Source organism: Ahaetulla prasina, chromosome 5, assembly GCF_028640845.1.
Source record: "Ahaetulla prasina isolate Xishuangbanna chromosome 5, ASM2864084v1, whole genome shotgun sequence".
Classification (NCBI taxonomy): domain Eukaryota; kingdom Metazoa; phylum Chordata; class Lepidosauria; order Squamata; family Colubridae; genus Ahaetulla; species Ahaetulla prasina.
Window position 1 is genome coordinate 88,090,357 of NC_080543.1, and position 11,088 is coordinate 88,101,444.

An 11,088-nucleotide genomic window follows, 5' to 3' on the forward strand; every position below is an offset into this window, starting at 1 on the left:
CTAGAAGGCCTCCAAGGTCCCTTCCAATTCTGTTGTTATATTATATCTGAGGCAATGCAGCTTCTGAAGTGGTTGGAACTATGTAACTATTACATCAACTATGATGTAAGTAATTAGCATCAGAATACAAGGCTAGAAATATTCTAAAATTGTAATGGGGACTTCCTCTCCTTCATCTCAAAAGAAGTGAAAAAAAATCAAGTTGATTTTTTTTATGTGTTCTTAGGTATCAAAAATACTTTCAAAATCCAAGCAAAAATAATTAAAATAAGGAATAAAATACTACACGCTATACTTATTTCATTTAAGGTTATAACAAAAAGATTCTAGTAATTTACAGAATGCTAATTCTCTTCAAGTTCTTAACTCATTGGTGGTAGAATTTTTGCAGTGTTGAATCTACAAAGAAGGAAGAAAGGTATAATTTGTTTTTGTTTTTACAAATGAATAGTTTAGTGACTACAAATTACAAATGACCCTTTAATTTCTTCATGCTTTTAAAAGTAGTTTAAAGGGAACACAGATGTGAAATGCCTGCACTGTTCAAAGGAAAAGCAGTTCTGCACAAAATGATTAATGTCAAATCATTTGACCTTGAAGCTAATAAGAATTTGAGTGACAAGTCTGACACACATAGATACATATATTCTTGGTAAAATGAAACTCTTGAAACAAATTTATAATGGCTACTTCATATTGTTTCTCACAATATTGTTTTAAGTCTTGCTAAATTCAGTAACCTTAATTGTCTCTTGGCAAATATGTCCTCAGGGGCTGTAACAAAATTAGGAGCAAATTGGGAGGTTAAATTTTAGTTTCATCTAGTAGTGTAAGCTCACATTTGCAATTTACTAAGTCTGAAATTTGTAACTGAGATTCTAATAATCTTTTGCCATTTCTGAACTCAACAAACCTGTATAAAAAGTCCCTCCATTCTCTTAAAGTTATAGACCTCAGATTTAATCAGAATAGATTGAATTTGAGAATAGATTGAATATGAGAAAAATTGCTGCATAAACTGTTTTTTTAATTAATAGGAATGAATCAAATGACTCAAATGGCTGCAGCCATGGTACTGTTCAAAGTGTTCCCAGCAGCAGTTTTAGAGAGGAGATTTAAGGGCATTCCATTTAAAACTAAATTTTGCCCAGGCAGAGAAGAGGTCAGTGAAACAGTATTGTTACATTTCAAACAAATGTAACTATAAAAATTTATTATTTATGGAAACCAGAGCAAAGGATGCCCTGTTGTAAAAAAAAATGTAATGACATGAATAAGTCCAAACATCATGTATTATGGACTTAATTGGCCTTGATCATAGAAACTGCTTTTTGCTCAAGGAGTAGATAACTGGATGAGATTAATGTTTTGCCATACGTGATGTGGATTCCATCTTTGGTAGGACTAAATAAGTTTTCTGGTTGTCAGAAAAAGCCTAGTTATTCTATTTAGTCATAAATATTATTTCCCACTTGTCTGTCACATATGTCTGTAGTGACCATTGTAATACAAGATGGGGCCTAGGTCTTGTGAACTCTTCCTCTGGATCTATGATTGGCCAAAGGTCCTAAGGTCATAGTGATCATGTGTTTTTTTCCTCTTTCATACATGACATTGTTTGCTGTGAATGTCTGTAGTAACAGATGGGACTTATTAACAGCATGTGAAGCAAATTTTAGGGTGCTTCAAGGCTAAAAATGTCTTTGTAGTTAGTTGTGAAGGTCAACAAGTGGTAGCTCAATGGGGAATAAGCTCATCTCCCTGATTAGCTTATTCCTACTGGACAAAAAATACCCCTTAAACATGCATAGAATTGCACCCATGGGGAAAAAGGTGAAAAAGACTGGACTTGGAAAGAAGAGAAAACTTGGAATTCAAACATTTATTTGGATGCAAAGTTTTATCTGCTGATTTCTATCTACAGCTTTCTTTATTTTTGCTAAATGTAAGGATTATAATCCCTTGAATGAATTAGGTACAGATCTATTTTCAAGGCTGTTTTTTATTTTTTTATTTTTTCTCTCTGCATATTTATAAGGATTATAAGGATTACAGTCTTTATTAACTAAATAATCATGAGTGAAGTGAATACGAATTTTTGTTTATATTGAATGTTTCTAAGAAAACTGAGTGGTCATTTTCAAAAGTTGTTACAATTATCACTGGAGGATTTTAAACCTTTACTCATAGACCATAAACTTTATTACCTTGATAATAAATTTTATTGCCCTGGGCTGCAATGATCACGCTACCGTCTTTTGTGGATTACAAATGTTCAGACGCTGCAATATTTTTTACAATATTTCTTAATGTTTTAATATTTTAAATATATTAGTGGATTTTTGTGAACTACTTTTATATAATCAAATGTTTTTTACACCTGCCCTGGAGCTATGCCATCCTATTTAGCCATGTTTTCAAGGCCGGGCACATGCGCAGAAGTTGCAGGCAGCGAACCGATGGTAAAAATAAGTGAAACCCATCTCTGATTTCTAACCCTTTCTTCTCCTACATGTGTGGACCAATAATACAACAATGAATCTAAAAATAATAACAAGAGAATATGAACAGCTAGGGAAGAAAGTTAAAGAATTAGGAGCTGAAGTGGTGTTTTTATCTATACTTCCAACAGGCCATCATCCAGTAAGGGAGCAAAGGATTTTACAAACAAACCACTGTCTTAAAAACTGGTGTTGTCAAGAGAACTTTGGCTTCCATGGCCTGCATTACCTATATAAAGGTCTAACTTGCAAGGGATGGAATGAACCTCAGAAAAACTGGAAAGAATATATTCAGAAAATGACTGGCTTATCTTATTAAAAGGGCTTTAAACTAAAATTGAGGAGGGGAGGCAATCGTCAAGACTTTTAGAATTTGATTTCAGGCAAAAACCATTAGATGACTAATTATACAAGCAGGTAGGAAGTAAAAAGGAAGAAGGAGGAGGAGGAGGAAAAACACAGTGAAATAGAGAGTGATGGAAAGGATGGAAAACACAGATACAAAGTAGGAGATATAAGAAACATATCCAACACCCAGGACTCAAAGGCCTATACACAAACACTCAAAGTGTAGGAAACAACCAAGGTGTACTTGAAATACTAGTACATGAAGGTAAATATGAGATAGTTGCCATTACTGCAACATGGTGGAATGAAATTCATGACTGGAATGTATTGATGGAAGGATACAAACTATTCAACAACAAAAGAGGAGGTTGCGTTGCATTATATATAAAATATCACTACATCTGTACAGAAATACACAAAACCAAGGGTGAAAAGCTCCTAGAATCCATATGGACCAATATAAAAGGAAAAAAGAATGATATTGCTATAGGCATATACTATAGGCCACCTAACCACATAGAAGAAATAGATGATCTTTTTGCTAAACAACTAAAAACATGTGTATAGAAAATATACCACAGTAGTAATGGAAGACTTTAATTACCCTGATATCAACTGGGAGCCAAACTCTGCAGCAAATGGGAGATCAAACATATTCCTAACTAACCTAGCTGACAACTTTGTTATCCAAAAGATAGAGGACGGAATTAAAATAAAAATTATACTAGATCTAATTCTTTCTAATAGAGAAGAAATGATAAAGGGAGTTGAAATTGCTGGAACTTTGAGCAAGAGTGACCGCATCATATTGGAATTCAATATAATGCAAATACAAGCAATAGAATATAACACCCATCATCTTAAACTTTAAAAAAGCTAATTTTAATAAATTCAGAAAGTGCCTAAGAAAAATTCAATGGATGAAAATCCTAAAGAGGAAAACAACTCAAGAAGTGTGTGAAACTCTGAAAAATATGATCATAAAAGCCCATCCCAGCATGATACCACTGAAAAAGAAAAACAAGATATCCAAGAAGAAACCAGCATGGTTGCACAAAAATCTATTTGATAAACTGAAAGACAAAAAGGACAAGTACAAAAAATGGAAAGAGGGACACATAACTAAGGCAGAATACCCATATATAGCCTTAATCAACAAATATGAAGTCAGGAAAGCTAAGTCTCAGAATGAACAAAAACTCAACAAAAGTCAAATATAATAAAAGCAGTTTCTTTCAACATATAAATAAGAAAAAAGTCAAGGAAACAGTAGGTCAAATTAAGAGAGAAGATAGTAACAAAGTAATAGGCAGTAGAGAGAAAGAAGACCTGCATCACTCTTCACACAAAAAGAAACGAAAGCCCAACCTACCAAAAAATCTAACTGGAAAAGACAGACTAGAAATAAAAATTAAAATAAGCAAGAAAATGGTCAAAGAACACCTATCTGATCCTGATGAATATAAATTACAGGGAAGCATGGTTTTACACCTACGCAGGAAAAGCCAAAGCTACAAGTTCAGATTGTAGATTAGACAAATTAGGCAAAACTTGGTTCAAAAACAGTAGCTGTGAGAGGGACTTTGGAGTCCTAGTGCACAGTCACTTCAATATGAGTCAGCAGTATGTGGCAGCAGCCAAAAAAGCTAATACAATCCTTGATTGAATAAACAGAGGCATGGAATCAAAATCACATGAAGTATTAGTACCACTTTATAAAGCCTTAGTAAGGCCACATCTGGAATATTGCATCCAGTTTTGGTCACCATATTACAAAAAAGATGTTGAGACTTTGGAAAAAGTATAAAGAAGAGCAATTAAAATGATTAAAGTCTAGAGACTAAAACAAATGAAGAACAGTTGCAGGATTTGGGTTTGGCTAGTCTAGAGGAAAGAAGGACTAGGGGGTGATATGATATTAGTATTCCAGTATTTGAGAGGTTGCCACAAAGAGGAGAGAGTCAACTTATTTACCAAAGCACCTATAGGCAAGACAAGAAACAATGGATGGAAACTAATCAAGGAGAGAAGAAACGTGGAACTAAGGAGAAACTTCTTAACGGTGAAAACAATTAACCAGTGGAACAGTTTGCAGTCAGAAGTTGTAGCTCAGGGGTGTCAAACTGGATTTCTTCAAGAGTGGATCAGCATCGTAGTTCTTCTCTGTGGGCTGGCTGGAGGGAGGGAAATGTGGGATGGATGCCTTCAGCAGCACCCTGCCAGCCAAAATGGGATGTGGGGGCACACATGGCCCCTGTGGCCCTTTTTTGGCCTGGACAGCCTCCTGCAGCACCCTGCTGGCCAAAATGGGGCACATTTTGGCTGCCAGAGGCACAGCAGGCTGGTCCTTTTCTATTTCCAGGCTGGCCCTGGAATTTAAACCAGATTTAAGGTTCTCTTGCCTGAACAGGGGGTTGGACTGCAAGGTCCCTTTCATGTCTATTCTGATTGATTGATTGATTGATTGATTGAGAGTCAGTCAGGTTAATTTGTGAGACACAGTCTTAAAACAAGTTTTGCAAGCTGTAGTACAGGGATGTCAAACTCGGGACAACACGCTGTCATTATTTGACATTTTGCAACTTTTCCCCTCTATGCTAAAATGGGAGTGGGCGTGGCCAGCATGTAATGTATCTGGCCCGCAGACTGTGAGTTTGACACCCATTGCTGTAGTATATCTTTTGGAAGGAAGAGTTTTGTGCTACTTTGAAATTAAATTAAGCAACCAATGAAGTAAGCCTATTGGCAAAAAAAAAATAAAAATAAAAATTGTGAGTTTGGGATTATAATATTCGCATTTCAAAAGAGAGTATGGATGAGAATTATCTTCCTTGGAGTGTATCATAGCTGTGAAATGATGCCAACTCAGTAAAATGTCTCGTAAAATCAATCTCAATATAACCTTATATATCTATATGTAGATATATATAAACACTGTATTGTATTAATAATTGCTATATTATACCATACCACTTTTATATTACATGCTGAAAAGGTTGGTCAGATATGATTTGGTCAGATTTTATTTATTTTCTTTATATATATATATATATATATATGTTTTCTGAGGTTTTCGCGGGTGTTTGTATGTAGATCTTTGGTTATTCGGGTTTTCTCCCGCATAAAATTGGAAGTGTCTTGGTGACGTTTCGACGAAGTCTCATTCGTCATCTTCAGGCTTCAGCTTCGTGCTTCTGGGAGCAATGTGTGATTGCAGCTGTTTCTTCCTTTTTAACTGCTAGAGGGGGTTTGAATTGATTGGGTGGTAGCTTGGCTGTGCTTTGATTGGATGGGGTTTTTTTTGTGCTCTGATGGCTAGGGGTGTGTCCTGTTTGGGTGGGGGCTTGGTTGTGCTCAGATTAGTCTGAGTTGCAGGGGGATTTGAGCTGGTGAGCTGCATTGCTGTTGTTTGGCTTTGTGTTTGTGGTCGTGCTTCATAGTGGATGTCAGTCAGAACTCAGTCAAAAAAGAGGAACCAACTTCTTCCCTGGTCCAACACCTTAAAGCCACAGGACACAATATTGACTTTAAAAAGACCAGAACTATCGCCAAAACTGAACACTTTAACAACAGAATAATCAGAGAAGCCATCGAGATAGAAAAACACCCACACAGCATGAACAAACAAGATGATACCTCCTGCCTACCAGCCATTTGGAAACCCGCCCTTATTGACAAATGAGTCCTAACACGAGGAATGACACCAGACCCACACTCATGAGGTCCACACAGGATGTCACCACCACACATCCACCCAGAAAGCAGACCCAAACCCACACTGATCATGAAGCACGACCAAGGACCAGAAGCCAGACCGCAGTTGCAACATTAGCCATTTCAAACCCCTCCAATCCATACATGCAGCAGACTGACACCCACTATGAACATGTAGCACGACCACGACCACGAAGCCAAACAACAGCAATGCAGCTCACAAATTCCCCTGCAACTCAGACTAATCAGAGCACAAAAAACCCCCATCCAATCAGAGCACAGCCAAGCTCCCACCCAATCAGTTCAAACCCCCTCTAGCAGTTAAAAAGGAAGAAACAGCTGCAATCACACATTGCTCCAAGAAGCACGAAGCTGAAGCCTGAAGATGACGAATGAGACTCGTCGAAACGTCACCAAGACACTTCCAATTTTACGCGGGAGAAAACCCGAATAACCAAAGACCTACATACTAACACCCGCGAAAACCTCAGAAAACACACACACACACACACACACACACACACACACACTTCTGATTTCATTTATGATTGATATTACTAAGTATAGAAATAGACTCAGATGTTAAGGAACATGTGCATGATCTTCCAGAATCACTATATGTTTAAAAACAAGGAGATATCAATGTGAAATAAAAAAGGTTACATCAAAGTAATTGATCTGCAGTTCTATAGTTCCTTCATCTTCTAACAGTTGAATGTTCCTAAGGTGCTACCAAGTGCTGTCAATTATATCTGCCCTTCTCAAGTTTAACTGACTATGTTAACTATGAATTTTTTTAAAAAATCTGCTTCCCTTTCCCTTCCCAGGCCATCACTGATTTGTTATGTTGACAACTGTCAATTGGGAGTGGGTAAGAAAGATAATATTCAAGTCTTAAATATAATAAACAGCACTATTTACCTTTATGCAATGTACAGAGAGATTTAATTACAATGTTCTTTCTGAAAAAATAGAACACTGAGAATTGGCAAATGCATTTAAAGGTTTTCTTAAGGCATGTACACTATCCTATGCTACCTCTAGTTTATAGGTAGGTGAATATGAATGTGCAAAATGCTGCAATAAATGAACGTCCCAGCAACTTTAAACGTCATCCACAAATAATGACATGTGAATTGGGATAATAGTTTTACTGTCATGGAGAATGTGATAATAGAAGAAGGTGTTAAGGTGAGCAGTAGGAGGTACCATTTATCCTCATCTTATTATTCTATAATGCCTCCTTAACTTGAACTCATATTCTCTTCAACCCACAGAGCACTTTATAAATCACAGAAAAGACAAGGATTGCTTCAGGACAGCAAATAGCTACAGGAAAGAGATTTATTTATTATGCCTTCAAATCATTGTTGACTCCTGCCAACTGTATGGACTAAAGTCCTTGCATTTTCTAGGCAAGTTTTCAGAAGTGGTTTGCCCTTACCTTCTTCCTAGGGCTGAGAGAGAATGGTAGCACAAGGATACTGATTCTTGATGAACGTATCTTTTCTTTTATGTACACTGAGAGCATATGCACCAAGACAAATTTCTTGTTTATCCAATCACACTTGGCCAATAAAAAATTCTATTCCATTCTATACTCAACTGACATCATACCTATGATTGGACTAGATCACACAGTTCCTAGCTTAGTGTCTTAATCACTACATCAAACTGGCTATAAGTAGCCATTCCAAATTCAAGGCTGTCTTCTTGTTTTTAAATCTAGAACTTGTACAGTTCTTCTCCTTTTGCTTATTGGCTTATTCTTGCAACTTTTCCCATACAAAGGTGAGCCCAGATTAGAATCTGCTTTCTTCTCTTTCAACATAGGAATAAGACTGAGTGCAAGGTGCCAGATCACTTGGTTCCTACACAATTAATTGCTTTGGAACAGAACAGCTTGTTTGAACATGTTACAGACTTGGCAAATGGAGATTTAAAAAATCTCACTAATGGAACCCCTCTTCCAAGGATTTCCAAGTTAAACAATAACTATGGTAGGCTACTACTATTCAACCTAGCAATAGCAATAAAACTTAGACTTATATTCTGCTTCATAGTGCTTTACAACCCTCTCTAAGTAGTTTACAGTATATTGCCCCCAGCAATCTGGTTCCCCATTTTACCGGCTTCGGAAGGATGGAAGGCAGAGTCAACCTTGAGCCGATGAGAACTGCAATGCTACATTTAACCACTGCACCATCACAGCTCTTCTTCTAGGCTCTCCAGATTAGGAATTTTTAGCCCTTCTACCAAAGAATTCTCCCTCTGGCTCAGTTCTAGAAAATCAGAAAAAAAGTATTTTGAATCTTCTCATTCCAAGTCCAGATGTTATTTTTGTGTCACTCTCAAAATATAAGGGATAACTGTAAGTACGCAGTACGCAGTAGCAAATGAGAGAATATAATTTATAATTTTATAATTTTCTTATAAAAATCAATCCATTCAAATGTGTAGATATAAAAATATTTTACTGAGCAAAAAGTATAGCAAAAAAGTATAGAGAGAATAAAGAAAGGCAGTTATGATAAGTTGAAAATTCAAAATACAAGTCAAACCTAGCTAAACAAATGCTGTATTTGAAAAAGTACACATGTTCTCATTGCTGATTTTAAAAAAATAAAAGGTTAAAATATTCAATTGCAAAAAATCTAGGTTTATGCCAGTCTTTGGTTCATGGGCATTTCCTGCCATCTGAAACTAGTGACATCCTTTCTGGCACCAAATATGAAAATGGTGACATTGGCATTATCTTGAAAATCTAGTGGTACAAAGACTATTTAGAAGCAGGAGAGTCTTCTATTGTAATTTACTGGATTCCCTGCATAGATTGCTCTTGTGACTATGTAGTCAGACAGGGAGGAAACTGACCATGAGAATGTGATAACACAAGTGAGCGGTTAGACAAGGAGATCCAAACTCATTGGTAATCTCACACTGCAATGAACAAGGATAAACATTCAATTTTGCAGCTGTTAAATAGTTGGCTGAGCTGGAACAAAAATTGCTGGAGAAATGATTGAAGCCTTGTTAGCGACATAAGGGAAAAAACAACTAACTTAATAGCTGGCCAACAACACTGTAATTAACAACTAAAAGCCACACACAACCAGGCACCATATAAATACAACTCGTATAACACTGCACACATTATGGAGAGAGGGAAGCTCCTTGCATGAGCCCAAAAGCTTGGAAAAATAAACCTTTGGTCCTGGTGATGATTGGATAGTCCCATTTAACATAACATAACATAACATAACATCAGAGTTGGAAGGGACCTTGGGGGCCTTCTAGTCCAACCCCCCGCCCAGGCAGGAAACCCTACACCATCTCAGTCAGATGGTTATCCAACATTTTCTTAAAAATTTCCAGTGTTGGAGCATTCACACAAAAAGTGCAGCATTATCCTGGGATCCATGTATATTTGCCTTCATTCATGACATACTTTGACGTTAATTTATAAAGGATGTATTTATTTTAGTCATACATGAGGTGTCAAATGTATCTCTCTTTATAGAACACATGCTTCTGCTAATATACTTTTATTGCTGCAGACTTACCATCCACCTGCAGATTTAGAATTCTTGTCTTTTCCATATTAAGGATCTCTTCAAAAAGCTCCTGCACATTGAGGTTCATTTAAGCTGGAGTCTGCATGAAAGAGCATTTCCACTTAATAGCAAAGACTTCTTCATTGGTACCCACTTCTCTCTGAGTGTCATAACTCTTCTACTAGCATAATTGGGACTTTTGAATGTCTCCTTTGAGCTGACAGATCTGTTCATAGATTGATAAAAGCTTTTCTACTGGCTGTCTGCTGGTAATAGAATGTACCGACATGAATACATGGCCTTTAGAAATGAAGAGTGTCTCCATTGCAGGGAACTGGTGCCTAGCAGTAGTGTTTGTGATCTGAAGAATACAGAGGTTCTTGTCACAACTGATCACCTAGCAATAAGAACCTTCAGAAGTGGGAATGTACATCTCCCAGAAAATCCTCTTTGTGAAATTAAGTACCAAAGAACTCTTACCAATACCAGCCACTCCAAACACAAACACTCTAGTAATCAGTACTTTACTGTAGTACAGTTGGGATCCAGTGAAGAATCTTGAAACGGTGAACAGGCCTGGGGTATAGAGAATTTAAAACAAAACATAGCCAAGCTTAGAGAGAAAAACCTTTGTGTGGAAGCTTTTCTCCATTCAAAGAGTTTGCAAGCAGGGAAGATTCCATTCCTTCTTTAGTTGAACCCTAACCTTTAGATAGGGTTAATCTTGCAAAATGAGAGTCATTTTCACACATGCAACCCTCACAAAATCCATTAAGCAACAGTCTAAAGCAATGCTTCGCTACTGAGGAGTTGAAATGCATCTGAAAATTACTGTCATCCTGGACTAAATCAAGGAGCCGGAAGAAATATTTCTTTATACAACAAGAAGCTAATCTGTCAATTTTACCAGCATTGCTTCTTGGCCACTATATTAAGAAAGGAGCAGAAACAGGGCATAAATATATTTTAAA

General features: G+C 36.8%; 1 pseudogene; it reads right to left on the bottom strand.

The window, feature by feature from the left end:
• Nucleotides 1-6,066: 6,066 nt before the first annotated feature.
• LOC131199953 (GTP-binding protein Di-Ras2-like) lies at nucleotides 6,067-10,869 on the bottom strand (annotated as a pseudogene).
• Nucleotides 10,870-11,088: the final 219 nt, after the last annotated feature.